Consider the following 27130-nt stretch of genomic DNA (forward strand, 5'->3'; position numbering starts at 1 on the left):
AACCAGCAACATGTGTATTTCATTCAAGGCAACTGTCACAGGGTATTGATAGATCTTCATTGTGTGTATAAAAATTATTCTGCGATCTGTGCTCTAATTTTATCTGGCACAGATTGGAGCAGAACATCTTAATGAGTAAAACAGGTGAAGAGGCCATACATTTGAGACTCCAGAGCAATCTATAATTGGAGAAGAAATGGGCTAGGCAAAAAAAAAAAAAAAAGAAAAGAAATTAGGCTGAAGTACAATAGCGCTTACAAAGGCAGTGTTCAGAGATAGCTCCAGCCAGAAGAACGGCTGGAGGATGAAGGTGACAGAAGAGGCGGAGTAATGCATCGTCTCAGAGGAGGTGATCAGCACGGCTCTGCACCATCTCTCTGCATGGACCCCTGCCCCTCTCCACCCCTTCTTGTCTTTCTGCTTCAGCCACTATACACCTAATTGATTCTCCCCTTGGAGTAGCAATTTGCATGCTTTGGCGATTTCTCTCTTTTCTCCCAATAGGGTACCTCACCTGCTGACACTGCCAGGAGAGAGAAAAGGACCTTCCTTCTCCCTTTAACATACCTACATACACATGCATGCACGCACGCGTGCGTATGGTAAAGGAGGTGTATAGGGGGGGAAAATGAACGATTAGGCAGGAAATGCAAGTGGTAGCAGAAAAAAGCTTCCCTATGGTCCTTCGGTAATTTGCAAAGTCTCAGCATTATACACAAACTACCTGAAAAAATTAAATTACAAATAAAAATGCATTTAGTGGTTAGAACTGTTATGTATACTGTCAAAGCATGTAGCACAGAGTTTAAGACACACAAGCACTGATTATCAAGTACCAATTGCAGCATTTCCTGTAAACATGGTGTTCTCTATGAACTGTCTACTCATTATACCTCTCCAGTGGCAAGGTGGGTGTCATGCTTAGAGGTGTTCACCTGGGTAGCATCCAAGCAACACAAAGACACACAACAACAAAAAAAGAAGTCCAATAATCCAAGTCACAACTTGTACTGGAATGCCACAATATTTGTCTGCTGTAATAAACCTAAATTATGGTGAAAACAAAATGTTGTTACTGTAATGTGGAAATACAATAATCAGCATTTTGTTACATATTTCAAACTGTCCTTCACAAAAAGAAAAAACTGAGTTTACGATATGCAGATCAAGAATTAACTTGATTCAAAATAAGTGTGTAAAGCTTTGAGCATTTAATTTCCATGTCACTGCTTTGTTATATTGGTAATAAAAATATGAGATCCTTTTAGTCAGATTCTTACTCAGAAAAATAACATACTTGATCTCAAATTCCAAAGGAGACAGAATAATGTAATTACTGTTTCCCAGCTACCCTCACCATGAACCAGAGAATCAGTATTTTCACTGAACTACCTGACAAATGTATATTTGCATAACATAATTGAAATGACTTACAGACAGTAAGAGAAATTTGTTCAAGAAGTTCTCCAACAGATGTGTGTGCATTCAAAGACCTGGCATATTGTTGTGTTACTTTAACAGGAACAGTGCAGAAATTATTTTCTAGATTGAGTGAGCACAGTAGTTGCACTGGTGCGATCAGTCGTTTCCAGTTTGTATGCATACTACTTTAGATGATGGTGGGAGAGGTTTTTTTTGTTTTGTTTTTTAGCAGCACCTTGTTCTCTGGGGGAACCAGTTCTTTGACCAGGTGAAGTCAGCTTTGCCTGACAAGGTTCTTGTAATCGGTGAAGTCACTACTTTGCCCCAGTCCCACCATCGCCACCGACAGCTGTTTAATGTTTTTCTTTTTATGTTTCTCGAGAACCACTCGTTCAAACGCCTCCACACTCGACTCTACACTTCCACGGGTCCCCAGCAATACACGAGTCAAGTTTGAAGTAGATCAGACAGACGGCTGTCGAAATATGCAAAGAAAACACACTCAAAAATAGAGATTCCTGGATTTGTGAGAGAGTTGCAGCAAAACGTAAAAATAGCACAAATAATACCAACATCTTTTCTTATCAAATTCACTTTATAACTCTGTGCTTCTGTGCAAGAGGTACAGGGTGAAGACAGGAAAAACTTTGAAGTGTCATTCACAGTAAAGTTACGCGAGTTCCTGTCTGTCACACTCAATGCAAATCTCCCTCAGTGAAATAAACAGTTTTACAGAACAACGTCACGGTTGTGTTCATAGCAAAAATATTTGGATATAATAAAATTAAGAAAATGACAACATTTCCAATATTAGCATGACAACCAGAAAACATTCTCGTCATAGCGGACAAATGACAATGACTTTTCCATCATGTTGGTTGGAATAGCACTCCAAACGTGATTTTGCAGTCATGCAATAAAAATGTATTTTTTAGTAGCCTGTAACTATATGATCACTATGAGAACTCGCACTTCTAAACGGCGGTGTCATCTGACATTATCCATCTACAGATTTCATCTCAGGTTCCCATTGAAGCAATCACAAGTTGCGGTCGTGTCAAATGCAACCTCACCAATCTCCCCTCTATCTCCTGGTAAGCAGAGAGAGAGGCAGAACAGAGCGGACAGCCTCTCATCGCATGATAAGAAGACCAGAGCTGATGGTGAGAGGGATAAAAACTGATACAAAGATAGGTGACGTGTTCGGATATGTGTGCAAAAATCAATCATTACCACAGCTGTGACAAACTCATTAGGCAGGAGGGTAAAGAATCCAAGACAGGCTTACAATATCAAAAAACAACCCTAGAATAAATACAAACAGACCTTCACATTACAGTTATAGAGTGAGAAACTAAACCCACAAAACACTGTTGGAAAAGTAAAGCTTTAGTATCAAAAACAAATTTGGGCATTTGAATAACTGAAAAAAAAATTAGATTTCTCAAATTTGTACTTTCTGCTGTATGACCGTTTCCATTAGTGCCCACCCACTAAAGAGAACATGCATTTAAGAATGACTCCAGAAGAAAGAGGTTAAGATAAAGGCGGTGTTGGAAGGTGCTGTTGCTTGAGGAATGATGACAGGCCAGTGAGCCCATAATGTTCCTCTAAAAATAAAGGGGAGCTGCATATTCATCTCACACAGGGAGCAGCACTAGAGCTTCCACCTCTCATTTACCTAGCGGGAGGGACAGCCTTCAAGTGTTCCTCTGAAATTCCCAGACAACTTTATTCAGCAGTTATAAATATATATATATATATATATATATATATATATATATATATATATATATATATATATATATATATATATTAACAAAAAAAAAAAAAGGACTGAGAGGAAGGAGGCAAGTTGAAAGGCGACCGGGGAGGAAAGGAGTGAGACAAAGTGAGAGACAGAAGGAGAGGCTGTTTTATCACCTTCACATCCACCTGTCCTCTTGAGTATGAACACTGCTTCATTCACACACAGCTGACATCCAAAAACAACATACAAAAAAATAGTTACAATTGAGAAGCTCCCAGTAGCTTTCCTTGAGATATAAATCAGAGTTTTGCAAACATAAAACACTGAAACGGTAAATGGAAAAAAAAAACATCCTACTCTGTGGTACCCTGCAATGGCAGTGTGTCTGCCACACAAATCTGTTGCTGAAATGCAATTATCCTCACTGACGGGGGGCGAGCTCGTTTAGTTGGTGTTTGCCTTTGCCTGCTGATCATCAAGCTCCATTAATTAAAGCTTGCTTTGGTTCTGAGGATTTATACATCAGACACGCAGGCACACATACGCACACACAAGAGGGACTGATATTCTAACTCAGTTTATCTTTATCTAGTTTTGTGCCATTACTGCCCGATGTTTCCCTCGCCTGCTCAACATGAATATTAAAGTCAGGTGCAATACTGGTTGTGAAAAGAATCGAAAGTAAGGATGTTTAAATTACTGCATGACAGTAAAATAACTTCTCATTCTCTTTGTAAAAATAATCAATTATGTTTCCTCTGCTAGCACAAAGGTGGTACATCCATAGACTAGTCAGTAACTGCAGCGGGTGTAGTGCAGAAGGTGGAAAAGGACTTACAGTTACGTGACCTGACTGTGAAGCTGGCTGCTCTAGGCTAGGTTAGCGGTCAGACACACACACTACAAATATAAGTAAAATAACATGCACAGTATCACACATTCACAGCCCCATAGACATCAAAGAACACTAATGAATTCATGATTAACACCACACTCCTTCACAACACACACTTCCAGTATCACTGGCAATGTGGGCAAAAACAACGCCGCATGTGTGCGCATTACCACCATCTGTGAGACTCAAACCTGAGCGCAGGCTTTAGAAAATAATTGGGGTGTTTCTATTTTCCCATTTAGTTGTTGTGCCCTAAAAGGTGTTTGAAGCCAGCCAGGAGGAATCACGTGATAACTGTGATCTCACATCCTAAAAGGAGAATAAATGCCATTTACAATTAAGCATGTGTGACTTCCTGAATTAATCGTGCCATCTTGTTGTCAGCACAGGCAGTCAAATGAGGATAGGAGTAGAGACAGTATAGGAGAGGAGAGATGAAGAGAGACTGACTGGTTTCTAAGACGTGTCCTTAAGGTGAGGCAGCATTACTTCACATGGCTATACTGTATTGGCTATGTAGGCAAATAGAAAATAAAACTGGTTTGGGAGAGGGGGATTTGGTCTAGCAGTCGGGAATATTACCAACAACCTCAGAAATAATACTAACAACCAGTTAAGCTACAAGACAAACTAGTTAAATGCCCAATTTCATGGAAAGCATTTTGATGCTACAAAGCTAATTTCAGGGAAAACAATATTGCGCAAAGCTATTATGGAGATGACAGGAGCCATTTTGCTTTGGTGATGATTATGGTTTGCAATGGAGAGCCCAGACAAGACATGACAACTGGAGAAGACAACAGAAACCAAGTCTCAACACAACAATCTCCGACTAGTTATGGTGTGACAGAGGGGAGGCAGTTCTGTTGATGAAATCAGCTGGAAAATGAAAAAAATAAACTGTCAAACTCTTTGGTAAACAGCTTAACTTCTCACAGTTCACAAATGTTCAAATATAACTACCACATTCATGAGAATGCTATGTGTCAAATGGGATTAGGAGATCATAAGTGAGTAAGAAGTGGGCTAATTACACATAATTCTTTATATTCATAAAGAAAAACAGATTTTGGTAATTTAAGGTAATCTGTCACACGTTCAAAGAAGATGAATAAATACAAGTCTGCAACACACACATTAAAAGTGGAAAGAACCGAAGCTCGTACAGAAGCACAATGAAAAAGATTTTTGAGAAAGCCAACACATGCAAAGACAAAATGAAGAAAGATAAATGAAGTTTCAGGGAAGAAATGGAGACATAAGAAGGTTGTTGAGTGTTCTGTCCATTTGTTTAAAATCTGCAGGCAGAGAGAAGAATCACTGCATGGATAAATGGCTGCAAATTAGTCGTACTCAAGCAAAAGCAGAAGTTCACGCAGAGACCAAAGCCCATCTAGTATTTAGAAACTATAATTAATGACAGAAGGTCACTGAGCTTTTGCTTTACAAGCGTCTTAACCTGAAATATCTTGCTTGAGAGAAACAGGCTTGCAAAATTCCTTACATGAGTTGAAAACCCTAAGATTCAGTTTTTCAGGTATTATTTGACTAATGACTACTTTTTTGTCTATGAAGAGCATTGCCTTACACAGTAGATTTTTTTTCTGCAATTCAATGCCTGTGTGTGTGTGTGTGTGCATTTTATTCTTTTCTGTTTTCATAAAACCTAAAGTTCTGTCCTGACTATTTTCTGGCTTTGGTCGTCATGTGAAAGGTGGTGACTGCCACTGCTCAGTCCAGCTGTGCTCATTCATTCTGTCTATTATGGGTGTGCAGCTTTCTGGCTGAGGAGATATCAGTAGTGGTGCAACAGATCATCATTGATCCGTGATCCTTTCGGATCGATGTCATCGGTTCGGCATACACGTGACCCGCAGATCGATTTCTGAAAAGAAAAAAAAAAAAGGTTGTGCTCTGTCCACACGCAGCTTGTGGCGAATGGAGAAAGGAAGAGAGCAGACATGGCGAATGGAGGAAAGGAGGAGCTTGAACACCCCGTGACACTTAAATCCCCTTTATGGGAGCATTTTGGTTTCCCTGTCAAATATGACGACGAAGGAAAGAGGTCAGTGGGCAAAAACCACGACGGTGTGTAGGCACTGTGGCATAAGAAAGCCATGTGACAGTGGAAACACATCCACACATTTGAAGTGACATCTAATAATAAACAGACAAAACGTATGTTTATTACCTCCGCCAGGAGGTTATGTAATCACCGGAGTTTGTTTGTCTGTCTGTCTGTTAACAGCATAACTCAAAAAGTTGTGAATGGATTTTCATCAAATTTTTACAGGATGTCCGGAAGAGCAAGAGTAAGAATCTGTTAGATTTTGGAGGTGATCCGAATCACCGTCTGGATCCAGGAATTTTTTGAAGGTCAAAGGACAATTGAGAGATGGCCGTCAGGCCATCTCTCAATTGGACAGAGACACACACACACACACGGACAGACAAACGGCATGGCGGAGGTATGCGCTCTCCAAGTGCTTTTCTAGTTTGTTTGTTTTTTTTGCTGATCCGAAAAATGATCCGATCCGTGACTCTTGATCCGAGGACCGATCCGTGACTTTAGTGATCCGTTGCACCACTAGATATCAGCTAGCGAGGGTCAGGATGTCAGATTTTGGTTTTGGTTTAAGGCCCCTTATGATTACTTCTTCAGGCTATATACCTGCTCTTGTGAGACTAGTGAACTGCTGCTATCTCCTTCACAGCTTGATTACATCACTCCACGACCCACTGCTTGTCAGCTCACCTCTGATGCTGAGGCAGCGGGATCCGTAGTTGCAGTTACAGGACACCGTGTCCCAAATGCTTTGGGTGAGATGGTTTGGGTTGGGATGAACTGTAGTAACAGTGGTAGCTGCAGCAGAAACAGCGGCAGTAGTCACAGTAGTGATAGTAAAGTATATGCTCTAATGCAAGTATGAGACTCAGTGTGGGACTATGTAAGCAAACAAGTGAGCCAGACAAAGACAAGAAAAACCTCAGAGAGCGGGAAAGACAGTGACACAAAGGCAGATGAAGAAGGAAAACTAGCAGACAGATGTGTGTCCCAGATCAGAGGATGTACTGACTGGAGTGGAGCCCCCTCCTCACCCCGCAAAAACTCAACCCACCGCTCTCCCCCACTGAGCTCTGGCACTGATCAGAGGAATAAGCGTCACTCTGCAATACAGCCACACACTGGGACTGGAGGAAAACAGTGTCCCTGCACTCTCCCAGTATAATCACAATCAGTAGTGTACACACACACACACACACACACACACTTGCCAATCCACGCACACAAACCTCCCGACCACAAAACAAGAAGACACACAATCCAGCTTTACACTTCTGCCTAAGCATGTACGAACACTGCAAACAGAGGGCCGGAATGTCTCCCAGCAAACACGCACATACCTGACGTTAAAAATAAAAAGTCAATTCATATTTTATTATTCCAGAGCATAGACAAAAAAAATGCATACACCTATGATCACACATCTACATTTATGAATAAAAATAAAAATATAGATGTCCACATAACATGGACAGACATGCAGGTATGACCATGTGTGCTTTTGTATGAATTCTGTAGGTCTGTACCTGTATGGTTAAAATGCCACTACATCATGAAAGCAGTTGTCTTAATTTTAAGAGAGTTTATTTTCTTTCTTCAATGGTAATTGGAAAAGTGGCCACTATTAACATTTGTTTCCATCCATACACAACAATTTAAAAAAATACATCTATCATTGCTATTAAGCACAGTGAGAAAATTAAGACCTACAACAAATAACGGTGTAGGCCATTCACTGACACACATACACATGTTAACAAACACAAAGTGAAGTAATGATTAAGGAGTGATCAGGTCCAACATGACTATCAGGCTAAGCAAACCCCCCACTGATACACAAAACAGATGGCAAACCCATTTCTCTCAGGAAGGCAGCAGTGGAAAAGAAAAAAAGGAGGACACAGAGGATAGTGAGAAGGCGGGGTGTCCTTGGTGTTTACATCAAGACGTGGATTAGCAGCATGGATTACTGTCACCAGATACCCTGTCAAGATCGGGGTTAGGAGGTCTAATCCACCACAGAGCTGTTGATATTACAAAGAAAGCCTCGGGATTGTACTGTCAACTGGGTACATATCGCGTGAATGAAAGAAACCCGACTAAGACTCTGATATTATGACTACAGATGTAGCAATCAAGACTGTTTACAAGCATCAAGGCGCTGCAAATAATACATTATGCTTAATTATTAAAGTAAGTATTGAGTTTTTAAAAAGGCAATTTTCAAGGGAAAATGATTTCCCACTGTTCAGTCTGTTTAAGACAGATTTTGCAGTTCATGGCAGTTGCACAGGAATTTTAATGAAGATACTACACTAAAGAGCAGCAATGTCTAACTACAGTAAACATAATGACTATAGATTGGGCCATATATTTTGAAGTGTTTTCTTTGATCAAAGCAGAGTTAAGCCCTTATAGATGTATGCAGCTTTATAATGAAAGAAACATCTTCAAACGGAATGATGATACAGTATTTCCAGATTAGTTTAAATGCCATTTATGATCCTTAGTTGTTTTAGTAAAATGCCTGCAGTGGCAACAGTTATGTGGCTAAGATGTTTTAAACCTTGTGAATCCTAGACTTAATTGAAGAAAAGACAATATTTTGTATAATGAAATTTTGTTTTTATGTGCACGTCACCATAATGTATCTTTTTGTAATTGTGCAGGGAAGAAGCAAGCAATATCAGAACCACGACTGTCAGACACTCTGACTTACAAGTTTAAAAAGATGTGCTTAGCACCTCACAGAGATAATGGTCATAATTTTATTCACTTAAATGCACCCATACAACAGCCTACTAAGCAAATCCATCACTTTGTGTTTAGGTTTCATACTAAGTGGGATGTAATGTCAACTCTAGGTTAGAGACAATGCAGAAATTGCTGTAATTTCAAACGCATAGTTGGACAGAAAAACAGCTATTATCTCCAGAAAGGCTAAGTTCTGCTTTTTTTCCCCTGATACGAGATACATTGCGAAATGATGGGGACTTCATGATTTATTCAAATGGAGAAGCACAAAAATGAAAATGGGTGGTAAGTAAAGATATTACTTTAGCAGAAGTTTGATCTGGCTTCATTACTACAGTATGTACAAATATGTGACAGGAATCATTACAAAGTACAGACTTCACGTTCTTGTGATGCGTATTCCATATCCAGAGATTTATCAGACTCAGAATAGGCCTTTTAGGGTGTGCATGTGCAAAACAGTAGTAATGACCAGTCTGTGAATGCAGTAACACGTCTGTGTTCCCTTAACTGACATGAAAGTATACACTTCCCTGTTATTTCTAGTCATTTCATTGTCAAAAATGTCTATTACAGCTGAATAAAAGAACAGCCAATTCACAATACTGGTTAAAAATATGTTTGTTTTATTCTCAATCCTTATTTTGGCATTGTTGATTTTTTTTTTTTTTTTAGGGGGTGCCTGAAATCACCAAAAATGCAGGCTAAACCTTGATATCTATGCAATGGTGAGCTCATGAGCAATTCCAACAAGAGTAATTGGTGTGGAGACAGAAGAGGACTTCTATCCAGATTTGAACCATCATAAAATATGATGGAATTTTTTTCTCTTCAATTCTTCCTCATATATGTAAGCAAATAGTATCACTGAAAAGCTCAAGTTGTGCAATTTCAGTTGATATGTGCTCCAACTAAGAAGTATGAGGCACCTGGGTGGTGCAGAGTTTTCAGTGTTTTCTGAAAACAATGTTTTAGTGTCAGTTTCAGGAGTTGTGCTTTTGGCTTGGCTAGGTGCCCCGCTACACCCGGTTGGTTTGGTGGTGTGAAAGGTGAGGAATTGTGTCCTTGTTGTTCCACAATTACTGGTTAGAGTAGCTAAACACAACAAGGTGAGATGTTGGTCTTAAAGCTTAAACTTTTTGACATGTTACATCTTCTTAACACCAGTAAATAGAAGCGGGTAGTTACTTCTTATGAACCAGTTGTCCGATAACTGCGTAACAGCAGTGGGAATCAGCAGCATAAAAAAAAAGGCAGTGGCAAATATGTAGAAAAAATATAGGTTGTGAAAAGATACTATGTGAAATACAGCCAAGCACAGGGAATCACTGATCCAGTATAAGTGTGTCAAGTACACAATTTGTGTCACACAAACTTTCTAGCTTTCTCACTAGATGGCTGTCTCTGTGTCTCCTTTTCACTCTCCTAGAGTGAGTAAGAGCATTTCAAAGAAGGATTCTAGGCAAAGATCCAACTGAAGAACCCCTCTGGATTTTAGAGAAATAGCTGACATCTGCCCATCCCCTCTCCTTGCTCAATCTCTTTCATTTTTTGCCACTCCTTCTCTTTCACTCATTCACATCTGAGACTTATAAATCCTCCTTAGTAGGATAGTGTTCAAACACACTCATTTTCCTAAACACATGCTCAGAGTCAGGCCCCTCAAAAATGTTTTCTGTACAGAAATAATCTGTGCATTGTGTCCTCAGTTACAATATCACTCGTGGCTTTAGTATAGCACTCAAAGAGTCCTTGGTTCCAAAATAAGGTCACTCAAACACACAGACTGATTAACTCTACGTTCACACACATTCTTGGCTCAGGATGGGCCATTGTGCAGTGGGTGCTGATGCAGGCTGAGATCGGTGGAGTGTGTTATCACCAGTGCCGATCAAGAGGCTCTAATGTCATTAGGACTGTTGAAGAACCCACTAGCTTGCTGTCAGCGCCTCACTGTGATTGGGTTAGACTGGGACTGACTTCCTGAATGGGAGGGGCCTCTGGGTTTGACACAGAGCAGTGACCAGAGAAGGCCATTTATAGGGTGAACTTAATGAAGCTCCGGATTCAATTATGATGACTGAGTCGCAACAAAGATTCAGCAGCCAGTCATCGGTGAGAGTCACGGACTGTAATCAGACAAATCATGTTAAGAAATTTATGATTAAAGACCTCCATCTGTATTTATTAATTAACTGTATAATATATTGACTAACAAGCCAACACTTTAAACAAATGGAAATATACATGTTGATTGAAGACTACTACTGCACACCGACATCTTTAAAAAGTCCTTCGATAAATATTTGTCAGTGTTTTTTGCAAATATGATTATGAGCTTCAATATTTCCCTTCAATCTATATTTAACAAGAAGCGCACATACATGACATATTTTGTGTTAAAAATAACATACCTTTTCAGTCATTCTCTAAACTGTCCCCTTGTTGTAGCCAAGTCATGCCATATAAGCTTGTTTGGAATCAAAAGGAGATTTTTTGCTGTAATTACTATAAATGCAGCCAAGAATCCTGCTTAAATGGTGTTGCTAGGCACTGTCTGACAGTTGCTTTCATAGAATAAATTCAAAGCCTCTAGCTCTCTCTCTCTCCTTTTCCATTTCTCTGTCTCTCTCTCCCCCAACTCCCTTATTCCCCATGCTAACGAGCAGACAGGAATGCAGGACCGTGTAGACAAATCAGCTCTTGCTTCCATCAGCTGCAGACTGGCACCACCTTAAGTCCCAACATGTCCTGCCACTCTACCTCCATCCTCCTGTACTCCCTGTGTGTCTACCAGTTTCTCCTTAGCTCTTCTGTCATTTCATGAGTAAAATTCTGGCCCCCTCCTCCTTCTTTATCTGTCTTTTGCTACCCTCGCCCTTTCACTGTCTCATCTCTGGTTTCCAGTATCCCTTTTTCCCTCTTGACAGAGTAATTAATTATGAGTCGTAGTTTGCTTGAAGCTTGAATGACTGGATATTTTGCTGCAGTAGGAGAAACACTGAGACAAGACATGCTGGTGAAGTGTGCTCTGTGTGTGTGTTTTGGTTAAAGAGACTGAAATGGCTTTGCTGTTACCTTCAAGGCTGGATCTTTGCTATGCTGCAGCTCAATTATTTTCGAAGTGTCTATCTGAATTCCAGTTCCCGACTGCTCAAGAGCATGCGATTAATACTACTGTCCAACACCAGCTCATCATAGATAAAGCAATATATACTTTATGTTGACTAGCAAGAGGAATTTGCAGTTCAGAATTCCCAATGATATCTTTGCTGTAATTAAGAGATAGTGCTGCCAATACATAATTTGTCCAACAGAGAACAGACCAGTTATTACAACTGCTTTTTGTTATGTCAGATGTTTGACTCATTATTAATGATGCTGTTAATGGACTCAACACTAGCAACTGTCCACGCAGGCACCCACACACACACACACCAGCCAACATTCTTATTAATAAAATTCCAAGCAGGCATCCAAGCACAAACAGAGTCATAGTGTCTCCTCTGAGGCTTTAATCGTCTCAAATCAAGTCTCACTGAGACTTGACTTCCAGCAAAGGTAGCATCCTTAAAGCTTATTCACATTAGCATCTTTTCCCCTCTTCCTCTCCCCTATTCCCTGACTCACTCAGCAATATTCAAGCAAGCCAATGCCACTGAAGCAGGTAATAAATCAGGAATTATATCACCTCATTTTGCACACGGCACACTTTAGACCTCCAATCATAATAAACAGCTTATGTAGTGGAGTTAATGTCAGTTGGGGGAGTGTGTGATGGGAAAACCTCACAGAAGATGATCTATCGTCTTCTGTGACGTTTAAAAATAAATAGACAAATCTATTTAACACATGATATTCAATGTGTTGCACATTTAAAACAAAACCAAGGAAAAGCATGCAAGTACTGCAGATATAAAACTACAGAACATACATGCACATTCATGTATAGAACCAAGGAGATCGATATGCTGCAGGGAGAAAGGTCTTACAGTCTGCTTTTAAACACTGTTTGACTGGCTAGGTACAAAAACTCAAAAGTCTCTTTACCAACTTTTGTTTAAAGCTTCTGGACTATTAGATGGTCTCAGCCAGAAGACATAAGAATTGAAAGAAATTCAAAGAACTGCAGCTTTGCCATAAGTGTTTCCTTGAAGCTTTCTCTCATTTTAGAGTGTCCCATTTTTTGGGGTAGCCCCCAAAAACAGAAGGACAAGAGGTAATAGTAAAATAACGCAATGGGATTGGCAATCACCAGCAGCAAAAGCACAACCCAAAAAAATGTATGCCAATGTCATGGCTTATCCTAGTTTTATTTGACACCCTCACTGCTAAGTGTGGTAGTAAAATATCCTCGGCTTGGGAGTGGAGTACTTCAGGGCAGTGTTTTATATTTGGACTCCACTGTTTTTCACAATTAAAATGAGTAGGTTGAGGGCAAAGGAAAGAAATGTGGCATGGCAACATTGCATCCCAGTGAGAAAGTGAGAAAAAAAAAAGAGCAAATACATCTCATAGCAGCAAGAAAAAACCAAGTCTAACTTATAGCATGATGACTGTTTAGTTTACAAGTTTCAGTAATCTATGCCAATGAGAAAGCCTGAATAGCAGCAGGGTCATGGGAATTGGAACACAAAAATAAAATTCAGACATTACTAATTACACCTTAACTTTTCTTGCTATGACATGCCAAAATACTTGCTGTGAAAAAGTGTTACAGCACAACATGCAAAAAAGCTGACAGGATTCACTCACAATAGCTCAGAGCTTAAGGGAAAGGTGCAGCAGAGTCGTGGTCCAGGCTGAGACAAGCCCAAAGACTACTGTTGCCTTGTGGGAAAGCATATATAAACTGTCTCCATACCATCTGAATACACTGGCATGACTGAAAGAAATATTACAGACAAATGGGTGTGGTATGAATTTAAATGTAGCTACACTGGCTAAGAAAAGGAGACCACAGAATGGTCAAATGCTCATAACAAGGCTAGAACCACAGCCTTACACAACAGATATTTCTAGTGGTTAACTTACTTTCACACAACAATTATTAAATGAAAGGCTTAATTTACCAGTTTCAATACTTTTAAACTCCTGTATATATACACATGGGTTGTTGGGCAATAATGTTGCCCAACAACCCTCACTGTTACTGACATCTCATGATACTTATCATCCACACTCTTCTCAGACATCAAGATAGTTTTAAAACTGTCAGACTGCTATTTATTTCCAACTGGTTACAGCTTGTGTGGCACCACAGGGAAATCATTACTGCATGCATTACTGCAAAAAACAATGGCCTCTTAAGTCACCCACTAGTTAAATCAGGTCTTCTGGCTTAGTTGCTGTACAGGATGAGACTTGTCCAAATTCATATGTTTCATCATGGCAGTTTCTTTTTACTCATTACTTATAAATATTTCTGATTCTGTCTGTTTCTCCTTCTAAAATCCCTTTTTAGTGACCTGTCTGTAGCTGCTGCTTTCCTTGTCTTCCTGTCTCGCCGTTTCTGAACAGAGCTAAAACAGACTTGACCTCTGAGATTAACTTCTTAGACATGAAAGCTTGATAATTTAGAAGGCTTTGCGGTGATTATAATAAAACGATAAACTGCTGCTTTCATTTTTCTCTGAGCCCTCAATCTATTTCCTTTTTTTTTAATTAGTCTTTCAGGTATGTGAAGCTGCACACAGTGTGTCAAAGTGTAAACAAATGAGTGTAATAATATCTGTGCATGTGTGCTGAGCTCAGTGCAGATAAACCACAGGACACAAAGAGTCGTATTAATCCGTCCTATTGCTTCCCATTCCATCACACACACACCAAAGTGGAGCACCATGAACATCTGTGAGCCTCATCAGTGCAGTGGATGATGTTTGCTTGAAGTGCATGGATTACAGCTCTCCTTCATAATCCATAGAAGAACGGTCTTAAAGATCTCAGCCCCTGGTTTACTACGCACAGCTGGAGCGAGGTCAGCTGACTGACCTGAAGTGAACTTATTATTTCCTTTGTGTCTGGATTTCGCATGCTCCTCCCAATAAATTTATTGAGTCTCCATTCATCCACCAAACCACAAGAAAAATCCCCCACTATTGTGTTTCAACAATTACAAATCGAGAAATTTCGATTTCAAACCACTGTATGATCACATCCAATAGAGCAACAGCACAAACTACAGCCTTACAAATTATCACTGAGTTGATTCAACTCATTTTTTTCCCCACACAGAAAGCTAAAAGCTACATTAGATTTTACTGATATTCTTATTACTTAACCAGAAGATACAGCTGCCAACAATGCTAGAGTGTAGCAGGGACATAGATGCACTATAGCACACAGTCATGCACAAGCACACATGAGCATGCATCTTATTTCTCATGTACTTCTGACTTGGTCTTAACTTTGCAGTTGCCTCAATTAGGAAGAAAAATCCAGCCTTGTTCCAACACTTCTTTTAGAAAAAGTACATGTCATACTTTGTCATCCTGTTCACATGTCGAGCAGTGTAAATTACCTAAGTATAGGCCATGTCGGATTGATGGAGAATGTGGGACATGCTAGTGAAGACAGAACGTCTACACCTGCAGAGACTTGCAGCCCTACCATAATGGTCTCAGAAAACTGAAAAATGAGCAGTTTGACAGCATGTGTCAAAAGTACCCTTCCAGCTGCTGAGATATGCCATTTTTAAACATATTCAGCAAATGGTGCTGCATAACTACTACTACTGCTTTAGACAGAGGAAAGAAGGAACAGGTGATATATGAACAGAAGTGGAGAAGTGGATGTGTCATTTCCCCAAAAGGTCAAAGCAAAAATGAGAAAATCATTACCACAAGACATGATAGTTATTAAATAAGGTGGTATTTAAGCTGCTCCACAAACTAAACATGTTCACACCTAATTCAGATCAATTCTAAACATGTAACTACTGTTCAGACATGACCAAAACACTTCTTTTATATTGCATTTTTTCACTGTGTCAAGAGTAATGTATGCATCTTATTACACTAATAAAGCTAGTGCTGGCATGATGCCATAATAGGTAGCAATTGCCAATAATTATAGCACACAGTCTCCTTTAGGTTTGTTATGAAAATGTTAGTAATGTTAATATTTAGTAAATGAGTCAAATTTATGCACCAAGGGAGTCATTCATGCAGCAGATGCATGTCCACTGAGGTAAATTTAAACTAATAACACCAATATTCATACTTTCCCTGTGGAGACAAAGCAGGCATGCTAAGGGTTAATGCACATTTTAACACAGTTGTGGACCTATACATTTCACCTATGCATTTCTCCTGCCCTGCTGCAGTTCACCACTCAGAGCACAATCAGAGCTCAAGGAGGTGATGCTCATTACAAAGAAAACTGTCTAAGTAGTATATGAATACAGAACCACGCTCTGAAAATATAATGTAATACTCTTAAAAAGTTTTTGGATGTTATTCAAACCATCATTTGAACAAAGTATCCAGATGATGAATAAGTCCAGCCCACTCAGTTTTAGATCAGGACTTTTAAGTTGCCTATAATTACAGAATTCATCTATACCATATTCTACATAAAAGCTGCATGCATGTGAAGATGTGTTCAATTCAAGTTTACTCAACACAAAACAAATACTTTATTAAGTATGTGCTGTTGGAGTCAATTATTCATTTTATTTTTTAATCCCCCTACTAAAGGATGCCTTTTGCCCCGTACACAAACATCTGCCCACTACAGAAACAAGGCTTAGCTTGTTTTCAACTTGTTTACTGCAAGAGGTCCAAATGTTCCGACTTCACATTAGAAACTTGAGTTGTGTTGCAAAACAGCTTTTATCCATCTGCTGCCATTGGTTGTCAGATTAGGTGGGTGCACTAACCCTGGGTTAAGAGAGACACACTAGCTAGAAAAAGAAGCAAGCAGTTTAAAGTGATGCACCCACATCAAGAGTGTGCACAGAGCACTTGGGTTGTCAACTCTTCCACTTAAACAGTTTTTTTTGTGGTATGCTGCTGCTTTATCCATGTAACAATCAAACCATAGACTGGGGTACTGTTTCACAAAGCAGAAACACTAATTTGCCAGAAACTGGCTTGTTTGGCTGCCAAAAAGACAACGGGTTGAGCACAGGTCTTTAGCAGAGAGGTCTAAAGAGACAGGCCTGTTTACAAGTCCAACAGCCAATTAAATTAGGTTATGTCAACAAATAGCCAACGGTCTTTAAATTCCCCAAGGCTGATAATACAGTAAACCATCACTCTGTATTCAACTTCTCTAAACATATCTAAACTTCAGAGATGTGAACAAAACAGAGTTTGTTTAGTCATGCAGGAAAAATACTGCAGCAAAACAAGGTGTCAGGAAATTGCCAAGTTTGACATGCTTATTAAGGGGATACATATTCTCAATGTGCCAAACATTCCATAGCCACTTGTGACTTTACAGAAACGCATTTACTGAATGTCACCACTGCAATAAAAGAGTTTGATTAACAGGACGTTTTAAGGTGCTTTTTAAAAGAAATCATGCAACTGACAGTTTGACAGCAAGTAGTACAATGTATACTTGACAAAATAATTTACAGGAAAACATCCTTCAGCAGAGACATGTGAGAGCCAAATCACCAACTGAAGAGGTGGGTAAACTGAGTTCAGGGAAGTTTACACTCCATTAGAGGTCTTTCCACAGCCCCTCCCTCCCTCCTGCTTGCTTGCTTTACCCCAAAACTTCCCTCTTCGTTTAACTCTGTCCCCTAAAGCCTATGGCATAAACACATCAGACAAGCTTTCTAGCCAGCCCATCGTTCGCAGTGGCAAGTGAGAGGATGCAAATTGTTATCCAGCATTTTACCCTCTCCCCCTCTCTTGCTTTTCGTCTCTCCACCGTTGGTCATGGACATTTTATACTTTGATTTTCTTCCCAGCTTTAACCTCATCGCATTGCTTTTCCAGAGACATGAAGAAAAACCTCTTACACACACTGACTTACACATGGAGAGAACACCACACACCACATAACTATCTGGTTGCCAGAATTTGCCGGTGGGCCCACAACAACCCAATCAAAGCTCAGCTGCAAGGACTGCCATGACAATGCAGAACGGATGGACAAAAAGAAAGGGGAGGGTGGAGGGAGGGATGAAAACCTTGGGCTTTCTCCACAGTTATGTTTGTAGACTCAGCGAGAGAGGATGGCCCTTTTTCTGCGAGCCAACAGAGGAAAAAGCGAGAGGGAGAACTGCTTGATGCAATACAGCAGAGCAGCTAACCTCTCCTCTTTTAGTCTGTCATCTGGGGATGGGAGCAGTGTTGATGTCTACAGTAATTCCCAGTGTTGTGTGGAGGTGGCAGAAGGAGTTGTGTGTTCAGCAATGAAAGGTACTATAGATACTACTGGACATCTTGATGACGCAAAATGATATGATTAATTTAAAATATTCCCAGTCTCTGCTCACTTTCCATTTGTGTGCATGATGCAGATATGATGGTCATTAATGAAATTATCTATCCATCTGCTTTCTATAGCCAATTTATCCAGTGATTATTGCAGAGAAGGCTGGAGCCTATTCCTGCTGACATAAGGCAAAACACAGGTCATCAGTCCATCCAGGACCAAGACTGAGACACATCATTCATGATGCGAGCCAAATTTGAATCATCAACTGTAGGAGGAAGTTAGTCAGCGCAACAAGAGAAATACCTATGCAGACACAGTGAGGGCATGCAAACTCCACAAAGAACACCCCAGCCAATCTGCAGATTCAAATGCGGGAGCTGTGAGGCAAATGCAAAGCTGTAATGGATGTTTAACCTTTAAACCTGAACTGTAATTTTGCTAATTTTTAAAACAAATGTTAGTTTCAGTGATGCATTCATTCTCAATAAAGACAGAAAATGCAAAAACTTCACTAAAGATAGTATGGTAAGCAGCACACTACAAATAGTCCATGAGTTACTGTTTTCAAATAAAAGATGGCTTGCAATGTGGTATGCGCCTCCAAAACTCAGTCGATTCAGTCAATACAGTCATCAGGTTAGAATGTCAACAAGTATCAATTCACCCACTTCAAGTCAAAATGTTAAGAGTGAAAGTGTCAAGCTGAGCTGCTATCGTATTAAAGGTCAAAAGTCCATCACAGTATCAACCATTCATGTCTCTTTCATGCCTCCTGCTATTTTTCAAGGCAAGCGCAGCAGTGAGGACAATTTCTGTGGAGGGTTTCTCAGTTGACAAATCATGTTGCCATAGGAACACAGTTAGTTGTGTGGGTGGCAGGTAAGGATGGTGCGTGTCACTATAGGCAAAGGATTTAATAGGACCTCCATACACTGAGCCAAACAGGAATGCAAGCCTGAGAAGCAGCATGCAGTTGAGTTTTCAGCATGCAGTTAATATGGTTGTCAGTCCTACTGATTGGCCCAACAGAGGAGCAAAGGATGGAACAAGCCAAATGTGTCACATCTGAGACTAACAAGACTGATGATTCACCAGTTTGGGGAGGAGTTTGCTGGGATACACATCGCAGCTTTCATGCGTTGGTGAAGTCACCACTTTCCTCGCAAGTTTAATCACAGATCAATACAATGGAATAGTGACGAAAGTCCGTGGCTTAATAGGATAACAAATGAAACATGTTTTATTCCAGGAGAGCAAAAATTTCTCCACAACAGTTGGTGAGAGTTGGGCCTTGACTAAGAGTCAATCACTGCATTTGCACAGACAAGCTATTCCAATCCCATCAACAGAAGAAAAAAAATATGTACTCAAGAAAGGCAAATCCCAAACTCAAAAGGAGTAGCACACAGAGAGAAGAATAACACAAACCCCTGTGTAAGCCTTGTTAAGTCTCTCTGTAACATCCCCAACATTATGCTGCTAGACTATGATATATCCTGGGGTTGGGGGGGGAGACAGGAGAAGGTGGGTTATGTAGGGAGGGTATTACAGTAAAGTATATCCTCCCTCCACCCACTGCCTTGTGGCTATAAAACAGCAGGGGTTCCTCCCTGAGCCACTGTTTCACAATTACTGTGGTAACACTGCATACTGATGCCCCCTGACACCACTGACTTGGAGCAGACAATAAGCGAGAGAGAGGGTACAAGAACGAGTTGTGGGGGGTGACAAAAATAGTGAAACATATCATTAACTAAATTCTCTGGTATTCCAACAGAGAATCCCTGCTGTTAGGAAATGAGAATTATACTGTAAAATAGTCTTTGTGTTGTACTGTAGCACTCCATGGATCTAGAAACACTTCACCATCACAGCAACACTATGACTCAGTAAGGGCTAGGTGTTTTTAAATAACAGATTACTTCAAATAGCAAGTTTTGAGTTAATAAAGGTGCATTTTTCATGATAAATCTTTTAGAAAGCCTAATAAAACATCTGTGCTTGCATCAACCAACAACTTGAAGGTAATGGCTGTTTGTTATTATTCCTAAGAGAGGTGGGTGTTGAGTGCTCAACAAGCCAAAGAAGCACTGACCTCTTTAGCACTAGTGCCACAAGCCAGTGATCCTCTTTTCAAGCTGAAACAAGTTCAAGTTTTCTGAGGAACAGCACTCATTAAGGTCAATCCAGAGCTCTAGTAACCATAAGGCTCAAGTAGAGTTGAAACAAGAGTGTCAAGAGCAAACATGTTACTAGTAACCTCGACACAGCTACTACAGACTGTACACAACTGCAACCTTGCTTCTCAGCAAAACAGCTGATATAGGCTACTTGATAATAATGAGAACTCTGCGGTATTGTCTGAAATGGACTAATAGAACATGTGTGCATGCATGCATGTATACTTAAGCATGCGTGCCCATGCCTCTTTGCGACAGGCGGGATGAAAACAGAATTAGGCGCCTAATCCTGCGTGGACTTAAGGCGTCGGCAAAGGAGCAAATGAGATAGCAAGACTCAAAAATGCCCTAAGACCGTCTGTAATTTCTCATCATTTCATGCATCTGAAACAAAACTAATTTACTGTTTGTCATGCTCGACTTGGCACACACAAACATAAGAGCCAATATGCACAGCGTGTCATCTGCTGCTGCATCAAAGAGAGCTGTTTATATATCAGACTCACGGCTCCATATGGAATCATAGAGACCTGGGAGAAATGCTTAATATGGTCTTATCAAAAGGAGCAGTCTGGCAAACCTACTGATACATTGGTGCCTTCCACATCTCTCCGATTCCCATCTAAACAACATCCCATGTCTCCTCCTCAGCTTATATTCTTCCTCATAGTCATTCCAATGTCACAACGATCTGGATATTTGAGTTTTTGCCCAACCCTGCACACAAACACATACAGATAAAGTTATGTGCTTGGCAGCTTAGAGTGAGGCAGAAAGATATGGGAGGAGAGTGCTGGAGGCAAAAACCGTAAGAGAGAGAAGGACTGAGTAATAAGATGAAAGAAGCATGAGAGAAGGCTGGAGGGAGAAAATAAAAGCAGTGCAACTGTGATATAGTAGCATGTACATGCATTGGGCCCCATTATAAAAGCATGTGACAGCTTAATAGGACCTCTGTGGTCAAGATGAAACAGAAGTTCTTAACAGCAAAGAAGCCAGGCAAATACACATATATGTACATTTACATTCATCTTCTCTGCAGGCTTCTCACAAATGCTGACTAAACTATCAGAGGAGAACAAGGTTCTCATTAAATTGGATGCTGTGACAGGTATTGATTTCTCCCCATAGAATTCACAATCCTATTGTTTGGAGATCCTCACTTCACATCTCTGCTGTCATTGCTCTGGCAAACATCAATAGCATCTCTATGGAGCATTACAAAAGGGTTAATTACATACTTGTAACCAATTATTCCCTTAATGTAGATATAATCTCCTCCCCAAATTGGAATTTAGATCAAAACCTTCGTGCTGTCAGTCACAGATAGCATCTTCTTCAGTGAAACTGAAACAATCTGACATTGCACACCAAATTTAGGCCTACTTTAAAGGTCAGGTCCATACAGACAAGATAACAATGTTACAAGTGAATGAAGATCAAAATTTAACTGCAGTACTGGAGATTGTCAGAAAAGCTACAGCAGAATCTAATTTTAATCATGGCAGCTAAAAAGGACTAGCACCCCCAAAAAGTTTACTTCTAATTTTGTATTATCCCTGCAAGATTGTTAAGAATCATGTGTTTCTCATTGTCCTAAAATATGGGAGACAGATTATGGTGGGAAGAACAGTTGGTGGAACGGAAACACAATTGCACTCTCCTCTGTGTGTTTGGTGCATGAGGAAGGAAGGGAGTCTAATTGGACACTCGCCTGTGTCTGGTAGTCCTGTCGCAGCCAGAGGTGTAAGTGTGTATATGAGTGAGGGAGAGAAAGAGAGAGAGACATCAAGTGATAAAGAGAGCAACAGAAAGAGAATGAGAACAAACAGAGAGCTCCATTCAGGTCCAATTCACAGACACATCATTCAGTCTGACATGACGATACGTCTCTGTGACCCAAGTATTCATATAGGGCCTCGCCAGCCAGTCACAGATGCATCATTCACACCCCACACAAACACACTTCCGCTGGGTCTTGCCTACACGCCCACCAGGCATTTATAGCACTACGGAGAATCTTCCAAAGATGTCCCATTCATATCATTCACAGTTTCCTCCCTTGACTGAACACATTGCAAAGATCTTCCATGGAGCTTATTCTTGCAAGTGCACCGCCCCCAAAATGCAATGAATGTCTTTACTGCCAAGGTTGGAGTGAGAGTTTATCCATTAGCAAGCCATAATATTGACAAGGCCGTGCTCTCCGGGTCCAAACTCCAGTCTTGTAGCCGTAACATTGGCCAACAGACAGGGGGTTGTATGTCAATGTGGGTGCTTACAAGCCGATAAGGCTGCCGTTCCAATTCCTATAGGCAGGGCTTGATGGACAGCGCACAGGAGAGAGGGAGGAAGGGAGGCAGGCAGGGAGGGAGAATGAGTAGTGCCAAGTGCTCTTACAGCTTTTAAGAATTTAGGACTTAGCTGGAATTTGTGAAGGACAAGGAGGCAAAACACAGATGAGATAGGATTATCAAACTGCTCAAGGACTAAATACTTTTCACTTGAAACCTTGACAGCAGCAGAACACACATGCCAGTCAGAGGACAAGTGCACACATTGGATGAGTCTGAAATACATGTTAATGAAGACGAGAACACAGAAGTTTGACAGCCACCCACCATTCACACAGGCATAGAAACGACAAAGCACTTCAGCCTGGAAGTAAAGACACTTTGCCCTGAAAAACAAGCTGCTGTCCATTATCTCAACATCACAGCAACGAATGGATCTCTTATTAGCTGCCTATTAAAAGAAGTGACTTGGGTGCCAAAAAGCATAAAATTCAATAAAATCATGTTTTTCACACACCACCCTTTAGAACATCTAAACTAATGCCATGAAGCATCTTCTGTTGAACAACAACTTTATAGTATCAAAAGAAAATTTGGCATGTGCGCTCAAACATATGCATCTGCTGATCAGTTAACATCAAGTAACACATAATGAAAGGGTAACACAAAAATTCTATCAAAATTGATGCCAACAGCCTAGGTATGGGATCAATCTATCCACTGCAGCCGCCTGTGAACCACACTGCCCCTTATGGATTTTCCTGCATATAGCCTCATCCCTTCAGTTACACTCTGCTGAGTATGCACTAAACAAGTATGCAGACTTTGAAGGGGTCATTTAAAACACAACTGGGAATGTGTAACTGTTACCTTGTGAGACATTTCTGTAACAAACAACACACTTTACATAAGTGTAGGGTAATAAGGACTGAAGGGCGACACTGAATTGATGCATTGAGTCTGGAGGCAGGTGGATAGAGGGAGGGAGAAACCAGTAGAGGGGCTCAGTGCCGACTGCTGTACTAGAAATCTGCATTTTGCACAAGCTGGACCAGCTGCTTTCTGCACATGAGGTGCAAAAGAGGTGCGGAAGAAGGGGAAAATAGGGAAGGAGGGAGCAATACAGAACGAGACAGACGAGAGGAGATGAATGTTGAAGCTGCATTTGGGGTCAAAGACCGCATCAGACTACACGGCTAAAGATACAGTGTGCTGAAAGAGCCTGCAGCATTCGCTCTTTGCATAAATCTCTAAAAATAAAAAATCAGCACTAGCTCTACAACCTTCCATTCAAGTACTAATGGCAAGAAATGACCCATAGCTGCACTGAGCCAAGACGGGAATGATTAACCTTGTGTACAACAAGAATGTAGACAGAACCCAAGGTATTGATAACAAAGAAACAGAACCAAGTGCAGCATTTTCAGACAGTAACTTACTTTAAATACTGTGGGGGGGAAAAAACAAAACACTTGACTCTCTGTAGAATCAACTACACAAGCAAAAACAGATCTATTGCATACAGATTGTCATCTGATGCCTCTAAACTCAACACAAAAAGTCAGCACGTTTGTTTTTGTTTGCAATTTGGCAGCATGGTAAAATATCTAGCATTGTAAGTTGATTTCTTGGAATCTACTTTCAGAAGGTCTGTCCATATTTTGAAAAAAAACAACACGTCTGCAAACCACCATAACTTGGTTTATAATCTACAACAAAACGTGAAAGTCATGCCAGTAAAATGTTTGGACACAAAGACAAAGTTGGCATAAAGTTGTCCTCTTTACTGCAGTATTCTTTTAAACCGTTTTACCCTAAATTGCTACGTGGTGTGATCCTAAAGGAATACCAGAGTGAATTCCAAGAGTTGAGATAAAGTCAGATTAAAGTCGCAGACACCAAGTCCCTGCAGCGTATTGCAGTGTTTTCTGTCAACGTGAGGAGGCTGCCTCTAAAGTCAAGTCCTTCCTGAGGTGCCCTGTCTGAGCCACATCGGCCAAGTTCAACAGCTCTGCCTCAACCCTGCGATCCTGGGAGCTGCACAGGAAGAAATGTGCCTAAGGTTCGTTTTGCACCGCGCAACGTCAATTTTCCGCAGATCTGATACTTGACACAGCTACACTTTAACTGGTAAATGTGCAGCTTTAATGTGGATTCTCACTAAATATCTTGAAAGGGAGATATTTAACCCAGAAGCAGAAAAACACGTGCAGAAAAGTTCAGCAAAAGCATGCTTCAATAGTTTGTGGCTACATAAAAATCAGTCAAACATGGAGCCATAAAGAAGCAGGAGGAAATGCTCCAAATCGGCACGGATTGAAGAAGTTTTAAACGCATCACGCTGTGTTCACGTTTGTGCCATTCCACCCTTTTAAAACTAACTATACCACGTTGTGAGTTGCAAAGTATCCTCACAAAACTATGGAGTAAAATGTTAGATTTAAGTTTCCCCCATTTTCAGATTAAAGCCAAACCACGACCGAAATCCAATTTCAAGTGCGGGAGTCTACACGGCACTAAATGCTAATCCTACGCATTGTTTTTATCCCCGAAGACGCTGCGTAAATCCGACGCGGAATCCTCGTCAAATCTTTTAGTTTTCAACCTTCCGAGATTAACGGAGGAGCGCGCACAATTTTGGCCATGCGGCTCTTCTCTGGCTCACATGGGATGAAGGGCACGGATGGTATTGACGCGCGAAACGGAGGGAATCCGGTGCATGTAAAGGTCCCAAGTTGAGGGGAATTGCAGGTCGGTATAATTTTCTTGCAGGTCTCCTGTTACAGGCTCCAAATGGACAGGTTCGGTATAAAACCCGCCCGATCGCCGGAGTGCGCAGAGCCGGCATGGCGCAGCGAGAACAGGTGCAACACGCCTCCCGTCACCTGGCTGGTGCAGTGGCAGCCTCACACCCCAAACCTGCCAGTAAGGCACCAAAGCCCACTAAAAACATCCCCTGTAGTGGTAACTAACGCCGTGTCAAGCCTCTTTCCTTACCTGTAATCTATGCAGATATCATTCACAGCCGCAGCCGCATCGACACTGCGGATAAGAGGCACGTCCAGAGCAATCCCAACTCCTTTCACTCCCCCCCAAAAAATGAGAAATGCTTAGAATAATTGTTATATCCTGACAAAAAAAAACGGCTTGTCCACTTTTAAATTCCCGGTAGAGATGTAGTTAGAAGGCGATTCCTGCACGGGAAAAAAGAAATAGCAGCAGACTTCCAGCAGCATCCCCGATCAGCAGGACTCTACTAAGCCGCTCTGAGTGCTCTGAGACCCGGGAGCCGCACCTCCCATCTCCCGGCGAGGACGCACTTGGTATGCCGTTGGAAAAGCCGCTGCGCCGTACGGGATACCGCAGGAGGCTGTGCTTGTGTGCGTGTGTGTGCGTGTGTGTATGTGTGTGCGTGTTGAGAGCGTGTGTGTATAGATGTGACTCAGTGCGGTGCTCCTGCTCAACTGAGGTGCTGAGGGTGCTGCGGCGGAGTGCGAAAGAGAGAGAGGCGGGGAAGGGAGGGAGGGACGCAGCGGGGAGAGAGAGAGGTGCGCTGCCTCGGAGTTTGCAGCTTCACAGCGGATCTCCAGGCCGGGAGGAGCCGGAGGAGCAGGATGGAGCTTCGCCTCTTGTGGAAAAAAAAGGCGACTGCTTTCACCTAACTACGCCCGCAGTAACACCTCAGATCGCATGGGGTGGGAGGGACATTTCAAGTCCCTGGCAGCTTCCTTAAAGAGCCTTAATTATCACCTAATGAGAGAGTGGCAGTATGACCACACAGAACACCTCAAAAATGGCATTTATGACCACTTTTGTGTCACAATTTCCTCCAGAGACAGTGGCAGCATCAGCCAGGCAAAGCATTTAATGCAAGTTGGGGTGAGAGTTCCACCATCTATCTGAAAGGTGGCCCATTTTTCACCCAAGAAAATATGACAGGATATGGGATTTTAAAAAGAACTGGAGCTTATGCTTTGTTAAAATAGAGGTTTATACAGTGAGGTATGGGTCCCGCAGCCAGGAGGAGGTTTATGTAGGCTAATGTATTCATCCCGTTGAGAATGGGATTTGGCAATGCCAAAGGGGAATTTACACAAATACGCTACAATACCGGGGTGAAATGATCAGATCATCGGATTTGAATACCTAATCGCAGGATCATTTAAAGATAGAGATTAGGCAACAGAGCCACATAATCACGACCCTTGCATAGTCGTAGGGGATTAGAAGCTGCATTTTTTGTTCATTGATGATCTTTTAACATGCCTCGGGAGTGTATCCTCCCCCCATCATACATTTTAAGCAATTAATAACCTAAAAGCCTAATTATGTAATCGTGTCTTTAACGGGGAGAAAGGCGGTGTGGGGGTGCAG

At 41.1% G+C, this 27130-nt stretch overlaps 1 protein-coding gene across 1 annotated transcript in view; it reads right to left on the reverse strand.

The window, feature by feature from the left end:
• Positions 1-26300, reverse strand: part of plxna4 (plexin A4) — a 252777-nt gene extending 226477 nt beyond the window's left edge. The window contains 1 exon segment of the mRNA XM_022195665.2: positions 25754-26300. The gene's annotated coding sequence lies outside the window, so the exon portion shown is untranslated.
• Between the last annotated feature and the right edge of the window lie 830 nt (positions 26301-27130).

Source organism: Acanthochromis polyacanthus, chromosome 1, assembly GCF_021347895.1.
Source record: "Acanthochromis polyacanthus isolate Apoly-LR-REF ecotype Palm Island chromosome 1, KAUST_Apoly_ChrSc, whole genome shotgun sequence".
In the NCBI taxonomy this organism is placed as follows: domain Eukaryota; kingdom Metazoa; phylum Chordata; class Actinopteri; family Pomacentridae; genus Acanthochromis; species Acanthochromis polyacanthus.